Source organism: Pantherophis guttatus, chromosome 5, assembly GCF_059756535.1.
Source record: "Pantherophis guttatus breed Tessera chromosome 5, ASM5975653v1, whole genome shotgun sequence".
Taxonomy (NCBI): Eukaryota; Metazoa; Chordata; class Lepidosauria; order Squamata; family Colubridae; genus Pantherophis; species Pantherophis guttatus.
This window is the reverse complement of record NC_142067.1, coordinates 100846071-100870991: the sequence shown is the minus strand read 5'-3', so window position 1 is coordinate 100870991 and position 24921 is coordinate 100846071. Positions and strand designations below refer to the sequence as shown.

The 24921-nt window shown below is 36.2% G+C and overlaps 1 protein-coding gene across 2 annotated transcripts in view; it reads left to right on the top strand.

The window, feature by feature from the left end:
- The window catches only part of SOX1 (SRY-box transcription factor 1), a 486872-nt gene that overhangs the window by 281083 nt on the left and 180868 nt on the right, over window positions 1-24921 (top strand). Inside the window, exon 7 of one of the 2 annotated variants that reach the window (XR_015734550.1) lies at window positions 5885-6249. The exons of the other annotated variant lie outside the window; for it this stretch is intronic. The gene's annotated coding sequence lies outside the window, so the exon portion shown is untranslated. Of the gene's footprint in view, window positions 1-5884; window positions 6250-24921 lie in introns of those variants that run through there. 2 annotated transcript variants of the gene reach the window in all.

Below are 24921 nucleotides of genomic sequence, written 5' to 3'. Positions count from 1 at the left end.
GATAGAGGAAGCAATCCTGCAAATAGCAAATGGTGGGATTAACATATATTCATTTCATGTTTTTTTTTAATTTCTTTATTTGTTACTAGAACACTTATTTATTTATTTATTACATTTTACTTTGATAATTAAGACTAGATTTCTGGAGTCTCTGAGTAGCTTATTCTGTTAAAATTATAAGATTTAAAAGAAAACTCAACTAATACAATGTTAAAGAATCAGTCCGATGCCCGCCATGTGGGATTAGCATGAATTTACTTGTTTCCAAATAGCTTTTTTATCAGCCATATTTTTATAATGGTCAGAAAACGTAAAAAAAGAAAATGGCCCAGATATCTATAGGGGGATTAGCTGTTTCTTTACATATAGTCTTCTTGAAATTATAAGCATATCAAAATTAATTAACATGTGTTAATAATCACTCACTATTTAATAATTTATTATAATGAGTTGAGAGTTGCCTTGACTTTAAGAGTTGAGAAATATTGATTAAATATATAAATGTATTATATTTGGTCATGGAAGAATTGAATGTCAGTTGGAGTTAAGAGGTGCTGCATTTAGCTCTTGCTTTTAACCTCTCTCAACCCTAACCCCAAGCAATAGGAAATATTTTCAGATCTTATTAGGTTGTTAGACTATTCTACTAATACACATAGACAGAGAGATATATATTTATAGTATATCTATCACATTTGTTTGGGACAAGTGTCAATTGATCATGTTTCCATTTTATATTTGCCAATATCACTAGGAACAGGAAATGAAGAATACTACAATTCTGAAAATTAAAAACTTTTTTTAAAAATCCAAAGCAGCTTTACTAGATATGATAGTTAATTTGCTAAATTCATTTTAGAAGCAAACAGGTTACAAAAACATAAATAAACGAACAAGAGTTTAGGCTAATCCTATATCAGTTGTTTATATTAAATACAAATTAAAATAATGGTACTGTGGTGTTTATCTTAGGTTAAATACCATTTTGGAAGCTTGTTACTTTGCTCCTTATACTGAACATTAAAGCTGTCCATATATTGAATGTATACAGAAGAACTAGACAAACTTGTGATCCTGTGATGCACCAAAATTTGTTTCAGTTCCTTTGGCATTTGTTGATACATGTATCGATAGGTAAAAAAAATAAAGCACCTCTTTCTATTAGTTATATCTTGCATTAAATATTAAATTAAATATTAAACAGAATATCATTTTTCTGGATCCCTTAGTGCTTGAATTAACTTTATAACTTGTCAATAGTATCATTAAAGCAAGTTCCATTCACTTTTTAGCAAACTTTTAGTTTTATCAACTATTGTATAGCTCATTAATATACCATATTATTCATAAAAATATACACCCTAATTCTAATAAGGTTATTCATGAGTGAGTCTACAACATTATGCAGTAGTGATATATAACTTATGTGGGAACACAATGAGTTTTTGCTGCAAGACAGGCCTGCCAGGTTTGGGTTCTATTAAGCTCTAATAAGACCTTGTGAAACTAATCAAATAAGTTGCTTTCTGTGAGACATATTTCACAATGGCCACTTGTAATTGGATTGGAACTAACAATGTATTATCTTTAAAATGGGCCAGTATTATGGAGTAGAGTCTAAGACAAAGGAAATAGGAAGTAATTTCTTTTTTCTTTAGATAATTAAGTACAAGCTGTTAGGTTGAAACCACTAAATATTTTTTTCCCAATATGCTGTTTTAATGTTTGTATTGATGTGCCAAAGTTTAAGAAATGCAAAGTTAAAATGGCAATGTAGTGATGTTAAAATATATTCAGCACCTGCTGTATCAAAACACATTTTAAAAAACAGATAGAAACCATATGTTTCTTCTTTGGCTATGAAAAATAAACAGATACTCTAAAACACTCATATTGGAAGCATTTTTTAAAAAAACCAGAGAAATGATAATTCTGAAAAATGAAGCGTAAGAAAGGGGGGAGGGGAAGTGGTAATGGCAAGTTTACAAGGTTTTCTATTAAACAGTCACAAAGTATGAACTTAAATGTTTCTCATTTACACTTTCTCATTCACACTCAGAAAGAAAATACTTTAGTTAAAAACTGTAACTATAACTGGGTTGCAGTTATAACTGGGTTATAACTGCAACTATAACTCCAGATAACCTTCTTCACTGGCTTGTCTGTCTGTCATCTATCTATCTATCTATCTATCTATCTATCTATCTATCTATCTATCTATCTATCTATCTATCTATCTATCTATCTCTATCTATCTATCTATCTATCTATCTATCTATCTATCTATCTATCTATCTATCTATCTAAAAAGTTAAAATCTTGTGTGTTTTCCCGCGTCATTAAAAGTCTGTTAGTTGAAATACTTAAAATCCTGGCTAAAATCCCGGTTTAAAATCCTCCAAAATCCCAACAAAACACTTTGTAAGGTCTTTTGAAACTCTGGCTAAAATCCTAACCAAAACTTTAAAAGTTTTCTTTTTGGCAACGTTTCGACAAGCTCTCTAACTTGTCATCATCGGGGCCCTACTTTCAGTTTAGAAGCTGTGGGTATCTATCTATCTATCTATCTATCTATCTATCTATCTATCTATCTATCTATCTATCTATCTAACATCCATCCATCCATCCATCCACCCACTCATCTATCTATCTATCTATCTATCTATCTATCTATCTATCTATCTATCTATCTATCTATCTATCTATCTATACTTATAGATTCATTCTATATATTCTTCATTACTTCCACATAACTCAAATGGGGAACCTTGAGCCTTGGTGGTGCAGCAGACTAAAACACTGTTAAGTAACACCAGCTGCCTGCAATTACTGCAAGTTCAAATCTCACCAGGCTCAAGGTTGATTCAGCCTTCCATCCTTTCGAGGTAGGTAAAATGAGGACCCGGTTTGTGGAGGCAATAAGCTGACTGTATAAAAAAGAACACCGCTTGGGGGGGGGGAAGCCCTACTAAGCAGGTATATACAAAAGTATGAAGGCTATTGCTTAATGCATTGTGAGCCGCCCTGAGTCTCCAGAAAAGGGGGGCATATAAATCAAACAAATAAATAAATAAATAAATGCAAAATGAAGTGCAAACAAATCAGAATATGAGACCTGGGAATAAAATCACAATGTAAGACCTGGGAACTTATATTGCAATCTATTACAACCATAAAGCATCTAAAGAGGAACAGAACAGAACTTGGTGAGAATTTACATTAGGTTTGGCAATCATCTACAATTTCAAAACCTTTAGTGGGGATTTCAGAAGAAACATGACCTAAAACTTTGTTTTCTATTTGAATAAAACTTTTTTTTATACATTTTCTCTCCCATTGGAAGTTTGATCAATTAGGTTATTGTTCACTGGAATGTAATGAGGCATTGAATGTAATGAGAATCATATAATATACAATTCATTGATATATAAAATATTATTTAACATTTATATTATGCTCTTTCATTCCAAAATCTCTGCTTCCCTAAATCTTGAATCTTTCAATATGCAATTCTGTCCTGAAAGGAAATTAAAGAATAATTGTCCAATTTATGTAGGCTCAATTGCATATTGGAAACATGTTTCTGCACTCACATCTTACCATAGAAAAGTCATTGTTATTGCACAGGTGAGTGTTATATGGATGTTCAGAAAGTATAAAACTCCAAGAAAATCAGTTGAAATATGGTCAGTCCACTGCTGAGGAAGGTGAAGCTGGTACTGGCATCTTGAAAAAGCTATAATGTCATGTCATCACACAAATGAATTGCCTAATTTGTGCCATTTGTGCGATGATGTCCTGATGTAGACAATTACCATATATTTGCATACCTTGTCCTCCTGCAGATGATTATAGAAGTTGAATTCCATAACTTCACCTAACCTGAATCAATATTATTGCTAATATTAATATGGTATTAGTGCTGAGCTATAAATTCTGAGGCACATATGGCTGCAGAAATCAAGAAACTGTTTTGCAGATACCGCTACTTACATAGACTGATAGTTTGGAGCTTAAATGGTAACTTGGACCAGTTTGTCAGCTTACATTAATCAGTTTCAGAAAAGCACAAGTAACAGATCAGATTTATTATTTATTTTACTATTTGTTAGCTTTCAAGGCAGCATATGAAGCACTTGCTCTTCCAATTCAATTCAAAACAATATTTTTTTCCCAATCTGTGAGCAGTTTACAAAGAATACATAGAATTAATAGCTGTAATATAAAAATAGTTTATGTCTAGAAACTGTAAGGGCTGTTGACTACAGAATTAAAAGAACAAGAACTATTGGTCTAAGAGGTAGCAACTGGCCCAAAATCACCTCATGATTTCCATTCTAATGGTGGCTTGAACTTTAGTTGAAATTTTTAACCATTATACCACACCGGTTCTCAGATTTGTGATTTGAAAAATAACATTTTAAATAAGGGTTTAAGGGAGAAAATATGATAATTAATAATGGACTGGAGAATTGAGAGAGGACTGTATTTTTTCCATCATATCCAGCTAGACCTGGGTCTTCAATGGCACCTGTATGATTTTTTGTACTCTCACTGCATGAAGAATTACAGCTCGCATTGGCAACATTTGTCTTCAGATGTTTCAGGATTTTGAATTCTTCATTGAGTGGAGGTCTCTTATTCTCCTTTTTTCAAAAGAGTCCAGATCATTCCCTTCTGTTCTCTGACATTTATGAATAATTAAGTTCCACTTTCCCCCCTTATTTTTTTTCCTTTTGCCCTTCTATAATAAAGTGTGCAAAGCTCCTCACCGTTAGCTAAGACAGGCCACATTCATAAATCTCTTCTATTTGGCAAGAATAACATAATATAGTTTCCCCCTGTGAATCAATGCTGCCATTTATATTATTTCTGTAGCCACTGTATAGGTTTCTATTTGATCTTTCCCTACAGTCTCCCTTTTGCTCATTGTTTTTTATATAAGAATTTAGGAAATAAATCCTTTCCTTGTTTAGATTCCCTGATCTCATTACCTTGCATTTCTCTATGCTTAATTGCATAAAGCACTTGTATTCCTTTGAGCCCATTCTAACAGAATCATTTTGTCATTTTGCCCTTCTTTCTATTGATTTCTGTGTTCAAGTATAAAAAAGCAAAATGTTTCTTTATCTGAACACACTACTTCTAGCTCACAGCAGAAACTATGATGCTTATCTAGATGTTAGGGCAAAGCAATCTTTTAAAATATATATATCTCATTTGTTGACGTTGGAACTCATCCATCCTCATATCTAGATCAAAATCTAGATATCAAAATTATGCTGCAGAACAGCAACATGTGATATATGGCTTTCTTTTTTTCTTCTGAACACCTTGCTCAGTTTTATAAACAATAGTTTGTATGCCATTATTTTTCTTCCACAAACAACACAAACTGGCTGAATAAGAGAACCACATCTCTGTTATAACCACCTGTGCAAGCAAACTCCTACCATTTTATACAATCAGTTAATGACAAGAAAAGTAATGTGCAACAACCTGCAGGGCTAGCACTTAAAATATAAACTTACGTGATAATATTTTTGCTGACTTTTTATGAAATGGTATAGTATTCCTTTCACATGGTGATGTAATGTAAGGAGGTTGGGACCATATGTATTTCTGGGGGAGAGAACTACATAGGAGACCTATCAAAACTCTCTTCTTGTAACTTCATCTTGAAATTTTCAAGAAGGGAGAACTCTAAATAGACTCTCTCTAGATATCTGCACTAAACTGATCTGGGAAGACACTGTCTGATATACTGTGGTACTGCTCTGTGTAGGGCTTCAAAGCTAATGACCAGCTCTTGGAACTGGGCCTGGAAAGCTTCTGGTAACCAGCACATACAGTAGATTCTAATGTTGTTATTGTCTCCTGACAGATTGTCCTACATCACTGAATGTGGTCCCAGCTGCAGCTTCTGAATCATTACCAAATTCACACCGATCACATTGCAATAGTCTAACTGAGTGATGGTCAGAGTACGAGTTATTAATACGAGAGTCCACATGGGATCATAATTCATAAGCCATCCAGTACTTAAAAAAGGAGTTGGGAACTCAGAAAGATCCTTTTTTGGGATACTGTTTTGGGGACACACATCTTTGCCTAGATTGACTACTGGGGATAGTAATGTTAGTGCCAAATTTAGGTTTTGTTGAATGAATGTGTAAAGTGGCATTACTTTAAATAACAATAAAAATATATACAATCTATTTATAAGTAAACTCTTATTAAATGTTAATGAGCCTACAATTTTTGTTCATGTGTTTTTTTTTCTGGTCTTCCAGTCTTCTTGTCATAACATGTTAGCAGGGTTAGCCTTTGGGAGGGTGGGCAATGTATGATATGCCCCTTTTAAAACAATTATAAGTCTGAGAAGTGTGTGATAACTTTATATAGTATAATAGCTTGTGATATAAAGAAAATATATAAAATACATATTAACTTAGCTTTTTCCTTTGATAAAGAGGACATATCAATGTAAGACAAATCGGAACAAAAAAACCCCAGAAAAAACAAAATGGGATTTTTTTTCATTCTTATTTTAAATTTTGGAGAAGGAGTAGGGTGTGTGAAAGAAGTGCCAAAACAGCTAAATAACTGCCAAAAGTCTAGAAGATGAATACAGACCATTTTATCAGGTTTCTCCTTGCAGGAAAGAATAAATCAGTTGACCAAATCCCCAAATCCCGGAACTAGAGGTTATATTCAAATTTTATGTAACACATTACCTTACTACTATTTTTGTGTGGTCTGATCTGTTTCTAAACTTCCCCCGCTTTTTTATAACCATCAGATTGTTCTTTTCACTTTTTCTATGATAATTACAAAGGATCAGATAAAGACTGAGAGCAATGTAAGGATAAAAAGGAATGAATGCTTTTTCTTTCCTCTAGTTCAATTGTGTCTGATTCTTGGAGACTACCTGACAACTCCCTGCAGTTTTTTTGACAAGATTTTTCAGAAAAGGTTTGCCATTGCCTGATTCTTAGAGTTGAGCAAAAGTGATTGGGCCAAGGTCACCCAGCTGGCTTTGTGCCCAAGATAGAACTAGAACTCATGGACTCCTAGTTTTTTGCCTGTTGCCTTTAACCATTAAAGACTGGCATTCTAATTATACAGAGTTAGCTAAATAATTAGCCAGGGTCACATAAATATTGAGAGTAGTATAAGGATAAAAAGGATTGAATGTAGTTTTAGTGATAAAAGACTACACACAAAATAATCCAGATGACAAAAGAAAACATAATAAATTTTGTTTTCCTTCCTCCTCCCTCTCTCCAAATAAACTGCCTAACTAAACTATAACAGAACACTGAACCACAAACTGTAGGGCAGACATCCCCAAGGTAGCATTTGTGGAATACAGGTGGTCCTCAATTTATGACTGGATTTCTGGTCATAAGTCATTATGATTGTAAGTTGAGGCACCCACATGACCAAACCTGGTTTTACATTTTTTGTGCGTGTGGCAGTTTTTCAGCAAATAACCATGGTTGTTAAGCACATGCTTCACTTGTAAGTGCAAATCCATTCTTCCAAATGGGTGGGTTTTTTGCAAGAAACTGGCATACAGTGTTGGAAACTGTCATAAAACTTTGCAGAATGTGGCCCCAGGAGTGGGGTGTCACAATATTTTACAACAGCTAGAAGTGCTTTATGTTAATGACTGGTTGTAAGTCAAAGACTATATCTAGTGCTCTGAAAAAGTATTTTGTTTTGATGAAAATGGTACCTTGATATTAAGAATGGGATGTAGTGACTCTGTAACTTACCCTCACTGTATTTTGGAACTCTATGGGAATGCATAGATAATGTTAAAGAAGTTATGAAGGAATGGTTAATGAAAATGAGGGACAACTCAATCCTGGGAAAAGAGAAAGCGTGAGAATGAAACTCAAGATAACCTGAAAGGAACTCTGGCGGGCTTTCAAAATTCTGTTATTATTCCTATAACAATCAAGTAACATTCCTGTAACAATTTTCTGACTGCCATACCTCAAAGGGCCATCAGGAGCTTTTCTTGTTTCTTCTCACAAAATTCATACTATTGAGAGGGTTTCAAATAAAAATTTCTGCATAGTACTGGCCAAAGTGCTTCCAGTTCAGCAAACCTCTAAGGCATCAAAGATGGCCCAATTGGAGTACTTTTAACACCCACTGAGAGTCTTCTAGGTGAGGGGAGCCTGTCAAATGCTAAGGAATTGTTTGCACTCTGTTGAAGATGCTTTTCTATCTATAGTACCACATGTTGAAGGTCTGTCAAGCAAGGTACATCTTTTAGCCCATATCCTGCCCATTGTGGTAATATTTCAGCTACTTCTAGAGAAGATTGAAGGAAACTTCTTCAGCAGCAATGACCACCTACATATCTTCATCCAGGCAAATTAAGATACCTCTTCACTCTGGTAAATGACCTCCAGCGGGAAAAATCAAAGCTAAACTATATCATTTTGCACGATCCTCCTGAAAAAAAATGATAAATTCTTTGGTGACTGCCTCATATCATTATCAGAGAGTCCACCACCCTATTCTACTATCTCTCAATTTTGTTTATATACAAAATAAACATTAATCAATCAGAATAGAGCTGGAAGAGACCTTGGAGGTCTTCTAATCCAACCCTCTGCTCATGTAGGAGAGCCTATACCAGGGGTGAAATGCTCCGGTTCGGACCGGCTCGGGTGAGTAGGTAGCGATGGTGGTGGGCAGTTCGGAGAACCAGTAGAAAAATCCCTGCCCCTGCCCCCCATGCCCAGCTGAGCCGCATGATCATCAGAGCCTTTTTTTTCCTTTTAAATGGCTCTGATGAGCCAAGCTCTGACGAGCCAAGCTCTGACAATCCGAGCTGAGTTGCCTGCTAATCAGGCAACTCAGCTTAGATTGTCAGACCCATTTAAAAGAAAAAAGTTTCTTTTTTTCTCCCCCCCCCCAAGCCTCCAGCTTGCTTACCTTAGCTGCTGGTCGCAACGCGCTTGCTGTAATACCTGCAATCCATTGCATCAGCAAGCAACAGAATCTCCCCGCCTGCAATCAAGCTCATCAGTGAGCAGCTTTATCTGCAACTTTAGGACTTGTTGACTTCAACTCCCAGCAAAGCTGGCTGAGGAATTCTGGGAGTTGAAGTCCACAAGTCTTAAAGTTGCCAAGGTTGGAGACCCCTGTTCTATTGGGTAAGTTTTTTTCCCCTTTGGGAGCTTTAAAAAAAATAGTTAATTGGGGGTTTTTTAGTTGTTCTTTTTTTTAGACCTAGCCATTTAAAGTTTAGGAGCTTTTAAATTTAGCTGCTTTTATATAAAAATAAAAATAAAATAAAATAATATTTGTGCAGCTTTCTGAGATTTAGTGTGTTTCTGTAGTGTTTCACTCTAACTACACAAACACACAAAATCTCACAAAGCTATATGTGGAATTTTGTGTGTGTAAAGTGTGAAAGTTGTTTTTTGGGGCTTTTTGTCGCTGTGTGAGGTTCCTGCTTGTTGCAGGGGCCATTTTGGGTCTAGCACAGCTGCTTTTACATTGTGGGTGAGCCAGTTCTGTTGTGTTGTGTTTTGTAGGTTAAAAAAGGGCAAAGAAGTGACATTGACTTGGCCACGCCCACCCAGTCACCTTACCACCAAACCCCGCCCACTAATTAAGCCACGCCTACAGAACTGGTAGCAAAAAAAAATAGATTTCACCCCTGCCCTATACCATTTCACACAGGTGGCTGCCCAGTCTTCTCTTAAAAATCTCCAATGATGAAGCACCTACAACGTCTGAAGGCAAGCTCTTCCACTGGTTAATTGTCCTCATTGTTAGGAAGTTTCTCCTTAATTCCAGGTTGCTTCTCTCCTTGATTAGTTTCCATCCATTGTTTCTTGTCTTGAACTTCTAGTGCTTTGGAAAATAAGTTGATCTTTGTGGTAGCCCCCAAATACTGTAATACTGCTATCATGTCACCCCTAATCCTTCTTTTCTCTAGACTAGCCATACCCAATCCTGAAACCATTCTTCATATGTTTTTGTCTGCAGACCTTTAATCATCATAGTTGCTCTTCTTTCTACTTTTTCCAAAGTCTCAACATTTTTTTCTAATATGGTGATCAAAACTGGATGCAGTATTCCAGGTGTGGTGTTACTAAGGATTTTGATTCTGTGCCTCTGTTTATGCAACCAAGAATTGTGTTAGCTTTTTTTGGCTGTTGCCACATACTGCTGGCTCATTATTTATTTATTTATTTATTTATTTATTTATTTATTTATTTATTTATTTATTTATTTATTTATTTATTTATTTATTTATTTATCATATTTCTATGCCATCCACTCTCCGAGGACTCTGGGTGGCTTATACCAAAGACAGTATACTAAATAGCATATTGCCCCCAACAATCTGGGCCCTCATTTTATCCACCTCGGAAGGATGGAAGGCTGACTCAACCTTGAGCTGGTGGGATTTGATCTGCTAATCTGCTGAACTAGCAGTCAGCTGAAGTAGCTGCAGTACTGCACTCTAACCACTGTGCCACCTCAGCTCTTATAGCAGTGTTTAAGACTGCAAAACCAGAACACATCAGAATGTCAGTTGACTCTGTAGATCACCTTTGAATTTCTGAAGCAATTCAAAGGTAACTGGCTCAATTTGATGCCTTGAATCAATCTGAAGATTCAATACAAAGATTTGATTCAAAGGGATGAGTCAATCTAACGTCCTTTGAATTGAATCACTCATTCAAAGCTTTACCCAGACCTACTATTAAACACAATACACTTCAGGACTAATATAGATTTTCTGACAGTATTCTTCCAGGATTTTAGGCAGAAGCTTTTCCAGCCCTATCTTGGGTGTTGAAATCTAGGTTCTTCTGAATTCTATTACTGAGCAACAACTCCTTTCCTACATTTCTGCTTTGCATCTCATAATGCTATAATAAAAGAAATATATTAGCAAATTATACATATGTACTATACCTCTCTTCCAAAAACATTTTCCTCCATTTCCAGTGAGTTTAAATCAGCAATATAATTATACTAATAAGAGCAATATCTAATAATAACTCTTCAGGTGTTTGACTGACATAATTGTGCAAGGTCATATAATGCCATGAGTTCGTTCAAATATTTTTATTACAAGCTTCAGTAGTGCATTTCATAAATGGAAATAAAAATTACAATACAAATTAAAATGCAGCTCCAGCGGTTACTCTACTTTTACTGAAAACATTCTTTGTTTAGCTAAGGACCTGTCATGGTAATGTTTTTGCTACGTCTCTAATTTGCTCTTGGTGAAGTTTATTGCATGGAATAAACTATAAACAAATACACGTAAGATAAGAAAAGATACATTCTATGTATATCATAGAATGAGAGAGCTTCCTGAAAGGCATGAAATCTATTTTTAGCTGTGAAGATTTGAAGTATCTGGTGAGCCTGTGTTTCCTAACTGTTTTGGATATGGTTGAATAACTTCTGAGACAGCGTCCCTGAAATAGATAGATTAATCTTTTAGGAGGGGGAAAAACAATGCTTTGCATTGAGTTAATTACTCTATATTCCACACCTCCAGTGGTCTGGGCTTTACACAACTGAAGCTTTCTTTTTTTTTTTTTTTTAAATAGAACAGTTTATTTCACAGAGAGAAAGCAGCATATGAATGCTAGAAGAATGCTGTTCTAGTGTTCTTATGTAGAAACAACTGAATTAAAAAATCAGTCCATTGTTTGATTTGAAATTTAGCATCTGAAGCATAAAGCCCTGTCCCTTTTCTGATTTAAACCAGACAGCATGTCTGTGAGAACCAAACCTATTAAATCTGTAGCTGCACTTAGATCTGGGTTTTAATAGAAAATCTGAATTATTGTTTTAATTATTTGTTTTAATTTTAGTTTTTTTGCTGATTTACCGAATATTAGTGTTGAAAGATATCCCTCCCCAATTCAGATTAATTGTGTTTCCAGTGTAGTCTCCGAAGTCCTTTTCAGTCTGAGAAAAAAGAGGCAAATGAGAAATACATGAGAAATATTTTGAGAAAACCCTGATTGCTTTTTCAAGTTGGTGAAAAGTTGAGACATAGCTTGAATACTTGGTAACATGCCAGCTGCTGTGAAAAATAGACATATCTCTGTCATGCCACATGGTATAGTGCAAACTACTGGAATTAGGATGGTCAGGCTGCCAGGGGTGAACTTGGACAAGCAAGAATAGGAAGTCAGTGCCCAATCATGAAATGTTTTATGTACATCTTTGTTGCCAGGGTGTCAAATGCCTTGTTATATTATTCTTCATGCAGCCCCCCCCCCCATCCAGGTTCTTTTTTTAAAAAAAAGTCATTGTCCACTATTTTATTAGTCCTGCTGAAATGCTTGTCACTATAATGGGCAGGAAAAATAGAGGATTGGCATATTGTATGAAGTTCTGAAACGATATATTCACCTTAAAGACATAGTGTGCAAGATCACTGCCAATGGGGGCTCATCGGTATCTGAAAAGGAAGGTAGATTAGCTTCCATCATATTTTTTTGTCCATCAGATGCACTTATTTATAAGAAAGAGAGCAAAAGGAAATTTTAAAATTAATTTTGAAAACCCCGATTAGAAAATTCTTGAAAGAGCATCTCAAGATTTGGAACACTTGCAACTCAACCAACTTGTGTTTTGCCTTGGGGGTCACTAATATGACAACTGCAATGCAGAATGCTGCCGCCCCCCCCCCCTTTATTCCCATGTCCCAATAGACACAAAGATAGAGATAAGCAGCAGCTGGACAGCAAACAGTCATGCTGAAAGAATGAGTATTTAAATATTCAGCTCCCATTTTTGAAAATTGCATTGCAATTTTGAAAGCACATTTTCACTTAGGGAAATTAGGCCTTAGAGTCCTGCTGCAGATGACTGACAGAGCCAGCTCCCTGTCAATCTCCTATGGCTCTGAATGCTGATTAATTCCCCATTTAAACTGCATGACTACATTTTGTATTGTATGCTCGCATCATGAGGAACAGTAATGTCTCTGCTGGATTTACTGAGATGCTAAAAGAACAAGGAAGGGGGAAAAAATCCCAGCAAAATCTTTTGCTGCCATACCTTCTAAGACACAGAAGGATTTGGCTCGGTATCAGATAACAGTAAGTGAAGGAAGGACTGGCATCTAAACCTCAGAATTCCTAGTCATGTAGTTAAGAATTTCAGAAGCTCATGGACTGATGCAAAGTTCTATGAAATTGCATGTGAATGGAAAAAAACATTAGAAAAACCAACTTTGTTCACTTTGTTTCTCTCTATAATAGTCACCATAGAAATTATTGCTGCTCTTCAATACCAAACGTGCTTTCCTGACATCTCCTGACATCTCCTTACCATGCTTCATAAGATTTCACATTGCTCTGGTGTTTGGGTGAACAAGCTATTCAATCGGCCTACATTTTTGCACTATGAAGAAATGTTTAGTAACTTAAACATTTGATAAAATATTTTTCATTAATACAAGAACAACAGTGAAAGAGGGAAGGAGAAAGGAGAAAGAGTGTCTCTTCTATCTTTATCTTTTAAATCAGAAGTTCAAGTCCACTTATCAGAAGCAACTGAATTTGGGGGTAACCAATAAGGGACATTTGGTCAGTATAATAATTGTATTCCATAAACTTCCTACTAATGTTTGTTAATCTCATTAATTTTATACCTTTAAAAGCATTTGGTGTTTGAATAATGCTCATAAGAATGAATTACTTCCTTTGATGTATCAATGTCTTATTAACTTTTAAATTGAGTTGTGTTGTGCAATTTAATTTTGAATTAATAAAAAAGCAGACTGTTCTGAAAATCTCTTCCTTGTCTCCCACATTACCATGATTTGCTGAAACTTAAAATTACTTCCATACTGATAGATTTTCTCTTAATATAAGTGTTGCACATGAACTTTTATTTGTCCTGAATATTACAAAAATATATTACAAAATTTCCCAAGATTAAAAAAGGAGCCCATTAGTTTTTCTTTCACAAAAACTAAAGAGTTCTCTATATCTTTAGCACCTGTCAGAAGTTCAGTTGAAGGGATGGACAATCATATTCATTTAGCTGTAGCATAAGTATCATTTGTACAGCTCGGGATATTTAAATTAAGAGAAAGCGAAGGTGTTTTTGTGCTTACTAGGGGTGAATGAACAAGCAGTCCTTGGTGACATACAAAATGAAAGCAAATATAAAAATCAGAACCCCTTTCTAAAAGGTGTAGAAGAGTCTTGCTCTTCTCTTCCAGTGAATTGCTGCACAAATAGTAATGCAAAATCCATGTACTCTTGGTTTTCCCCATCTGTTTCTACTCTTTCTATTGTGATGCTTTTTTCTGTCTAAGTGAAAAGCAGAAGAGAGTGAATGGAGTGGGCCTATCCAGTGCAAAATAAGAACATAGTGCATTAGGAAAATAATGGCAAACACATTTTTGTTTAAATCCTTTCATCTCCTTCTTTAGCTCCTTTTTGTTTCAGCTGCTGTGAACACTTGCTATAAAGCCAATGTTATATTGAAAGGATCTTCCTTTTAAAAATTTATCTATCTATCTATTTATTTATTTATTTGTATTTCTCTCATTTTTATTTGAAACATGACATTCAAATTGGAAGTAGGAGCAGAGATCAGCAAACCCTGTCAGCTCTTGTCAACCCAGGTGTAACAGTGTGATCTTCTTAAATTGCTGCTAATCTGCCAAAAATCTCTTTTATCTGCTATCTCCATCATGCTGTTTGCTCACATTTGGTTAACACTTTAAATTTCCCTTTTGGAGGTGTCACTGTTTGCCATTTAGTAACTAAGATGAACTGTGAGAGCAGCTTAAAGCACATGGATTTGGGAAGCTCAAAAAGCTGATTAGCTATTCAGGGAGAATAATCTTATTGAAAGTAGTAAGAGCTGAATAAAGAATGCTTTCCCCTTTCCCCATAACAATCTTCTAATTATGTTGTCAAGCTTGCTGTCGTGTTCTCTCCCTGTGCCATTAAGGAAACCATTTTCTATGTTAAAAAAGAGATTTCCAGATCGTGATGATGTTTGCTGATTTTTTTTATTGTTTAAAGAATCTGTGTGTATTAAACCAAACATTAAAAAATGATTCATGTGCAGCATAATTATTTGAGATGAAGAACTCAAGGCAAGGGTGGAGGGAGAGAGGCGGGATGTGTGCGGTCTGTACACACACACACGCACACACACACACACACACTGACATACATGGCGGGGAGTAGTAAAAAGAGAGGTTTGTGGGATTAATATTCCACATAACTGCATGAGGCTTTTACCTCTGTGGCTGGATTCTGAATCTGGCTTGGATCTTTGTGATTGAAACACAATTCATAAATCAATAGCAGAAGCAAGGGTCATAAGCAAGGCCAGCAGATATCTACAGGAGTAGATTTCATAGGAATATGGAACAGGACCTAGTCAATTGTCAGCTAACAAGTTCAATGGTGCACAAACCTGCTTGGGTTCCTGGACCTGGTGAAGTTGGATGAATGATGGTGAGGGGAAAAAATGAATATGTTGAGAGACCATAAAGCTTGGCTGTGGTTATTCACAAATCCCAACTGAAATGAAATAGAATTGATTGAATAATAAATTTCTATGAAAGCCAGTTTCCAAACTTTTGCAGATTTGTGTTTTTATCATCAAAAGATAATGTGACTACACATTTTACCCTGTTTCCCCAAAAATAAGACATCCCTTGATAATAAGCCCAATCGGGCTTTTGAGTGCATGCACTAAAATAAGCCCCCCCCGAAAATAATCCCTTCCTGAAAATATTTAAACACATGCGCAACCGTTCCCTGCCATTTCCTCTGGTTTCCTCTACGTGCCCCAAAATAATAAGAACTCCCAGAAAATAAGGCCAAGTGCTTATTTCGGGGTTCAAAAAATGTAAGACAGGATCTTATTTTCGTGGAAACATGGTAGAAGATGCATCCAAAATGCATCTAAAGACTGGCAGAGTAGGCAAGATCACATAGCTTTTTATTATTTTATTATCTACTAGCTGTACCTGGCCACGCGTTGCTGTGGCCCAGACTTGTGGGTATACAATATTTTTTGACAGAGTGCCAATAATGTCCCTCTGTAGCTCAGGTCACACCTTCTTTGCCTCCGTCCCAGTTTGCCATGGGTGTAAGAGCTGGTTTCCCGGCTTGCCGGTATAACCGCCTTCACCTTCGCAGCTCTCCGCACCACAGGCGGCATCGGGGTCCCTGCCAAAGGCACGACATATTCCATTAGTCGGGAGGACGCTTGGCGGCGGTTGACATTTCCTGCCATTTTGCTTGTGGGTTTGGCAGCGGCAGCGCTGAGGGGAAAAGACCCGGCTCGCGCCTGCCATTGTGGTGCTGCGACGTTAAAGTCCAAAAAGATAGTATAGCATGTGTTGCTTTTATGTCCAACAGATGGCGCTGTTTTTCAAAAAAGCATGTTTTTACCTGTCACAGGTGTGACATCTATATAATATAGGTATATAAAAACACGTGTGTATTCGAATGCAACGTTGCGTCAAAATTTCAAAGCAATCGGTGAAGAACTTTCGGAGATTTACGATTTTGAACAAATGAACATTTACATTTTTATTTATATAGATTTTGAAATAAATACAAAACTGCAGATCAAACATTTATTAAGCAGGTCTAAACATCATCCTGGCATTGAAGCCACTGAAAGATGTGCCTATTTCTTCAATATAAATTATATTTCTACATTTGGCTTACAGTCTGGGATAAATTTATGAACGTACTTATTCATTTATTTGATTTACAGCCATCCTTATTTTGTCCAGTTCAAAGTAGCATACATAATTGCTCCCCCTTTTATTTTCCTACAATGTCCATGTCAAATGGATTAGACTACAAGTTGTGAATGTGTTCTTTTTTTTTGAGGGGGGGGGGAAGCTTTCACTTGTTCTGAAAATGAAAACAGAACAAAATGAAAAATATAACATTACAGAAAGCCTAAACATTATTGTGCTTCATCTTGATGAGCACTTAAAATGTAAGAAGAAAGGGAATGCAGTTTAACTTTAGACCATTTTACCTATTTTCTAGGTAGTTCTATAAGTTTTATTTCACAATCTTATTTGATCATTTGAATTAATGAAAATATATGACTACTTGGTTTTTCTCTATCATACCGTACATACTGTGTGAAAAGGGCTGGTAGCCATTTGCCATTAAATAAGTTGGTTGTTGTATTCAATACTAAAATAATATAAATAGGCCACTAGCAGATATTAACATCCAAATGCCTTTCTGTATAACTGTTTTCAAAGCCTTTCTGAAGCTCAAGAATGAGGTATTGTCTGGATGGGGCTTCACTATAACGTTCATTTTTCAACCTCTCCAAATCTGTCATGGAGAGGGAACCACAACATGGCCACCCAGGATGAATGCATTGGATGGATAGAATCCATTTGAAGTAGATGCACTCCAGTTGGCTAGTTGCCAAACCCTAGCACTGTTGATCCATACCATCAATTTGAATTATATCAGAATTAAGATAAAGGTAAAAGCTTCCCCTGTCCAGTCAGGTCTGACTCTAGAGGGCGGTGCTCATCTGTTCCATAGCCAAGGGAGCCAGCATTGTCTGAAGATGCTTCCATGGTCATGTGGCTGGCATGACTATATGCCAAGGAGCACGGAATGCTGTTAGTTTCCTACCGAAGTGATACCTATTTATCTACTTGCATTTGCATGCTTTCGAACTGCTAGGTTGGCAGGAGCTGTGGCAAGTAATGGGAGTTCCCCATCACATGGCCCTTGGGTCTCAAACCCAGGCTGTCCCAGTGACAGGCTCAGCATCTTCACCCCCTCTATATAAGGGGTGCTGAGCCACCACACCCCTTATATTTATTTATTTATTTATTTATTTATTTATTTATTTATTTATTTATTTATTTATTTATTTATTTATTCATATTTGTATACTGCCCTACTCCCGAAGGACTCAGGGCGGTGAACAGCCATAATAAATACAAATACATATAGAAGTTAAAAACTATTAAGAAACAGATTAAGTAATTTAGGCTCAAAGATTAAAAACATCCAAATTTATCTAAAGAGGTTTAAAACCCAATTTAAAAGCCAGTTTAAAAGCCAATTAAAAAGGGAGAGTTAGGCCAGACCAGCTTGTTGGAATAGAAATGTTTTCAGGGCACGGCGGAATATGCGTAAGTCTTGGATGTTTCATAACTCCGGGGGAAGCCCGTTCCAGATGGTAGGTGCCCCCACAGAAAAGGCTCTCCCCCTGGGGGCCGTCAGTCGACATTGTTTGGCCGATATAAGAAATATTATATAAGAAATATTGGGAGCTAAATGCAGAATTTGAAACATAAGCATTATAAATAAAGATTGATTTTATTCTGCTGGCCCATGGACTGCTACATTTTATATTGTTTTTTTGCTTTTCAAATTGTCTTCAGAGGCCACCCCAGCTAAACCAGACTTCCTTCTGCCTATCAAATGGGGCCTAGGGAAATCTCCTAATCATGGACCTGCTCCAGATTGATCACTGGAACAATTTAAATGCCAGATGAGCAAGCAATAAGAGTATTGCTGAGATCCTACTGCAACCTGAATAGCAAAAATCAACAAAACAGAGACCTTAAAAACTGAGGCGATCCCTCTCCCCACGATTTGTCCCTGTTCCTGCATCCCATCGTCCGGGGCTGATGTTTCTTCTGGTGAGGGGGGGGAAGTGCCTCTTCCCCTCTCTGCTTCATCCTTGAATTGTCTTGTGGTGACCAGTTGTCCCTGTGTCCAGTTGGCCGGGGCAAGCCAGTGGAGGCAAGCAGGCTGGAGGGAGCCAGTGGCGGCAAGCCAGCCACGGTAACCCCACCACAGCAATTCATCTATAGCAAGCTGTCCTAGACCCATATCCAAGTACTGTATATATACATTATTTTGGTTGTATGGAGACAGCATTAACTATGGAGAAATAATTGGAGTTGCAAAAATCGATGACTTTCAGCTTTCAGATCTGATATTAAAAGTGGAGCTTTAGCTTTAAAAGACACCAATATAACAATTTAGCTTCATTGTTTGATATATTACCATTGCTTGTCAGAAGGTCACAAAAGGTGATGCACAACCCCAAACATTGCAACTGACATAAATATGAGTCAGTTGCCAAGCTTCTGAATTTTGATCACATGACCATGGGATGCTGCAACGGTCATAAGTGTGAAAAAACAATAATAATTTACTTTTTTTGGTGCTATTTTTAACTTCAACCATCATTAAATGAACTGTTGTAAGTCAAGGACTACCTATATTCTGCTGAAGTTCCTTGTTTAGCCCATTTCATCAACTTCCAGAATAATTTTTATTTTTATTGAAATCATTTTGCATTTTTATTTAGTCATTTTGCTGTCTTTTATTACATTCTTTGAAACTATAGTTTTTTTTCTATATCTTTCTGTCTTTTCTCTTCATTGTAAGCAGGAATGGTTCTCCTACATACATCTCATTAGTCTCTTTCACTTTATTATTCCACCAAATACCCTTTGTCATATTTCCACTTCATTTACATTTTTAAAATATTTTTTATTTTATTCAAAACATTAAAATACAAACTCCAAAAAACAAAAAAAAAAAAAACATAGCTACACAAGACTACACAAAAAAAGTGCATAAACAAAACAAAATAGGCATATGCATAAGTTGCACCCCGCCCCCAGTTGAATACCGATAAATATATTTCAAAGATAAAAGCTCCTTCTCCCTTGCCAAGCGGGCACAGAATTTGTAAATTTGTACAACACTATTTACCCAACCCACTTAACCTGAAATCTCTCTAATATATGAAAACTAACAGTAAATTAAATTTCTAAACCCTCTGTTAACGATATACTGTATTTCATTTACAGAAAGTCCACATTGGCTTTTAGTATACCATAAGTGAAAACAATCATTGTCTCTGGTTTGTCCAGGTTCAATAGCCTAGATTAGCCTAGTAAGTCTTTTCCTTAAAATATTAAACAGGATATTTTATAATCATTGGATTTTATTCCCGCAAATCACAAGTCTCTGTTGTGCATATCTCCTCAGCAGCTGTCAACTTCAAGTCTTTAGATTCCATACCTTTCTTGGAGTCCTCTAACCAATTTGTATTTTCCCAGTCAGCCTCATCTTTCAGGGCTGCCAAGCAGGAAGTTACATTTCAACCCATCTGGTTGTAAATCTTGTTGTAGTGCTATTACTTGTATCTGATTACAATTCTAAAATCATCATTACTTTATCAAGCTTTTTATCCACATTTTCAAGCTGAATTTGTAAGTTGGAAAATATTCTTTTTGCCCAGCTTTCCCAATAAACTTGTCTTGATATATTGCTTGCATTTTGATTATATTTTGATATAGTCCAAAATACTCCAGTAGCAAAACTTTTACAGCTGAAACCTTTACAGCCAATTATAAAACAGTTCTTCTCAGACAGGAAAAATTAAGCTCCAAATCAATGAGAAGCGCTTTCAGCAAAAAAGCACAATTTTTTTTATCAGAAACTAAGAAAAATTAAGACCATATTAAGAATTCTTAATAAATCGCTGTAACATCACTGTAGTGAAAATACGATAATGACATGAATCAAAACAGATTTCTTTCACTACACAGAGTTGCCTTGGCTTCCATGCGGAAAGACAGAATTGGTTTTACAGCAGCTAATAAAACAATAAAAAGAATGTAAAAGAGAAGCCACTTTAAGATCCAGCAGGGTGTTAAATTAAATCAGCATTCAACCAGTAGACATTTAACATTTTAAAGTAAAAATCAGAAAAAGAAGAAAAAAATCAAAAAGTACAGTTAAAATATAAGCATTCTTAAAAAACAGGCAGTGGAAAGGAACAGATGGAGACTCAACTCTCCTACCACCCCACCTAGCATTGTTACCTTCGAGGTCCTCTTTTCAGGTAGGTCATGGTCGTCCAAGAGTCATCTTGAGTCATTCCTAGTAGTTCCCATTCATAATTGGGAAGTGTGTTGTCAGCAGAGGAAAAAAAGTCCTGCTGAGTCAGAACTTCATCTATATCACTCCACCAAATATCCTTTTTCATATATAACAACAACAACAACAACCTTTATTATCATTGTACATATATACAACGAAATTGATTTAGCCTCTACTGTTGCAATCCATAACAAAAATACAAGACAACATGAATAATATGGGAAATGGTTTTATACAAATAATTAGGGAAAAACCAATCATATGTTTCCATGTATGCATTGAGTGATTGTAATTGTATTTAGGAGTCTGACAGCCCATGGATAAAAACTGTTTTTAAACCTGTTTGTCTGACTGGCTATACTTCTGTGTCTTCTGCCTGATGGTAAAAGTGAGAAAAGACACTGACCAGGATGTGAATCATCCCTAAGTATTTTCCTTACTCTGCTGAAACAACAACACCTGGCGATGTCATCCAGTGGTGTTAGGGGGAAACCAATGGTTTCTTGTGCCAAATTAATCACTCTCTGTAATGCCTTCCTGTCCGCAGCTGTTGAACCAGCGTACCATACTGTTATACACAGTGGTGGGATTCAGCCAGTTCGTACCACTTTGGGAGAACCGGTTGTTAACTTTCTGAGCAGTTTGGTGAACTGGTTGTTGGAAGAAATTACTAGGGCAGAGAACTGGTTGTTAAATTATTTGAATCCCACCACTGGTTATACAGTATGTAAGAATACTTTCTATCTTAGACCGATAGAAATAGGTCATCAGCCATTGTTCCACCTGATTTTTTTCCGCGAAACTCTAAGGAAATGAAGTCTCTGTTGAGCCTTATTAACCATCAGGGACGTGTTGTTTTTCCAGGTGAGATCTTGACTAATAAGCACTCCCAAGAATTTAAAAGAGGAAACCCTCTCCACATGCCCCCCCCTCTTGATATACAGTGGAAATCCAGCACCATCTCCTTTGTCTTGCTAGTGTAGATTGTTTTTTGAACACCATGTGGATAGCTTCTGGACTTCTTCTCTTTATGCTGATTCGTTCCCTATTTCCACTTCATATATACATTTTTTATTTTTTATTTTTTTTTAAACGCATGAAACACTTCTTTATTTAAGTTTATTTTCATAGTGGAACAACGAGAGGAGGACAGAATAAGAGATTCTCAGGTCTGTTCACTTCCCGCATCCGCAGGATTTTGTCAAACAAACCGTCATTTTCTGCTTTCCTGTCCTTTTTTATTTTATTTCATCAAGACTTTGGTTCCTGAGTCCCATCTTTGGAAGTAGCCGCATGAGGATATTTTTCACTGGCTGAGTCAGCAATGGATGGAGACCCTGCTGGCTTTTTGGGGATGCCAGTTTGTCATGCCCTGTTCTTGGAAGCCAACATGCTCTCGGCCAAATCCTCTTGGCGCAGGAGCAATGCTATTCTGCTAGCCGCATAGCGACAGGCACCAATTATGCGTCACGCCATCTATTTGAAGAAATGGGGAGCCGGTCAGCCTGGAGAGCTCCACTTCGTGTGGCAGAAATATCTTTGTCCCATATATACATTTTTTAATGCACTCCATAATATATATTTTTTCAGAAAAAGATTAATATTTTAATTTTAATATTATTTCAATTGCTAACTAATCAATATTTAAAATTGATGCCATTATTAATTAGTATTCAGATTTAATAACATTCGTAGATATTATGCTACACATTCAGACTTCCTTTCATGGCTTTCAACTGTATTTTACTTGTTTATTTATATTATATATATCACTATATATTATATATACACCATAATGCAGTATAACCAGAACCAAGTCCTAAACATATTCCAGTTGCAAAACCACTACAGGATGGCTAATTATATGTAAAGAGATTTTCAAGGCCTTACAAAAGGCCAACAGAATTTGGCCATCCAAATCTCAGGGAGCATGCCGTTCCAAAAGGCATCATAAAACAAATGAATGAAGTATCTGCATAAACATATTGTGTACTTTCTGAGACGACTGGAACATCTGCCTGCACAGAAAAGTTAAGGCTATTTTATTGTGTATTGTTCTAAATGGCCCTATCAAAGTAGTTTGCATAAAGCATTTTTTTAAAAATGGCTAACATAGATATTATATTTCAAAATGGAAATTATAGCAAGGGATGCTCATGATATATTCTGGAAATACGTTAAAATACACAATCTATTTTATGCACACAACATGGCAGCAGTTCAAAAAATTTATTCCGCCTAGTTACTGCAACCAAAATGTTTGTATTTATATAAGTAATTCAATTAATCTTTAAGGGGGAAAGACTCTAGTTAGATACATGTAAACATACTGGTTAGGCAGTACATCTTCATTCCTTCCACTTCAGCGAATGGAATTGTAGAGAACAGACAACAACAAAAAATGCACCAAAGTGCTTTATTCTCTTTTTATTGCCTGTCAAATTATTGCAGTGACACCCATAGTTGGTTGTGAAACATTGGAAACCACTGCTAGTAATGAAACACATAGTTTAAGTTTTGTATTGAATTTAGGTAATGTACCATAAAACATTGCATGAAAACACTAATTTTCTCAATATATATTAGTAGGCACCATGTTTATCAAAGAGAAGGGAAGATTTTTTAAACATAGTTTCTCCCTATGAAGTGTTGGCTAAGCTTTATTTATTCATTTATTCATTCAGTAATTATAATTGTGATGGCATGTGGGTCATCAAATTACTGAGAGGATGACAATGGGTGTCTACTATATTAGACTACAATATTATCTATGTGTAAAACAGTTCACATTTCTGATATGAAAATGCTCTAAGTATAGGTCTCTTTACTCTTTAAGCAATGGATAACATTTATCAAATGAACTGTGAGGGGAAACCTACATTTAGTCAGGTCATGGATGGCCATATTACTGGAGCAAAGCAATTGCCTCACATGGGACTGATTTAGCTTAGATTCAGTTTCCAATTAGGTCAGTTCTACTGACAGAAGAGAATGCTTGTAGTTCAGGGTTGAACTATGGCAGGGGTGTCAAACTGACTGACGGGGGCCACCTGCATCACGTGCATGCCACACCCACCCCGGCTCCACAAAGGCAAAAACTGCCATGATACATTGTGATGTGTCACGTGATGCAATCGAGTTTGACACCCATGAACTATGGGGTTCTTGGTCCTTAGCACTGATGATGTTACCTAGTTGGGTAATAAAATGTCTGCAGGAAAATAACCAAGCTCATAGAGCACCAAGGACCCTACAGGTCAGCTTTAGTGTATGAAATGAAGGAAATACTTTCTTGCCCCCTATCTCAGACAGAAAAATACCTTGGATTTGTTCCCTTACTTAGGGTAACTTTTTCTGGGTACCACTAACCATTTTCAGAGACTTTTACAATCATAGTAGGTTTTGAGACACTAAAGAAATAAAGAAATCAGTAAATAATTCAAATAGTCACTTTTTCTGGACTTCACATTCAGAAATTTTGTTTCCCAGACCAATGAATGTTTATAATTTCTGGCCAGTTCAGGATTTGCTTTCAACATAATGACTTGCATCATTGCAGTTCTCCAACCACTTCATATTTCTGGTTGTTACACCTCAGCAGCTATGCCAAGAGGTTTCTAGTATTGACCCACAGAATAGTTGGTGTTGGATCTATGATCTATCTACTGCGAGCAAAGGGCTCATATGGAAATAAATTGTAGGATTTGCTGATTTTAAAATAGGAGTGAGCAACCTGTAACCCAATACAAATACATCTACTTCTTCATTTCAGCAAAATTGAGATATGGTGGCAAATTGTCAAACTATTGAAGCTATTCTTATGTTTCCTAAATAAGAAAATAAGCATGTTAAGCATCTAGTAATCCTAGTACACGTCTTTTCCCTTTTTCGCCAATCCAAACAAAGAACAGAAATAGATGCTGTGACTTTTAATCTCTTCCCTGCAGTGATGTCATTATTTAGCCGC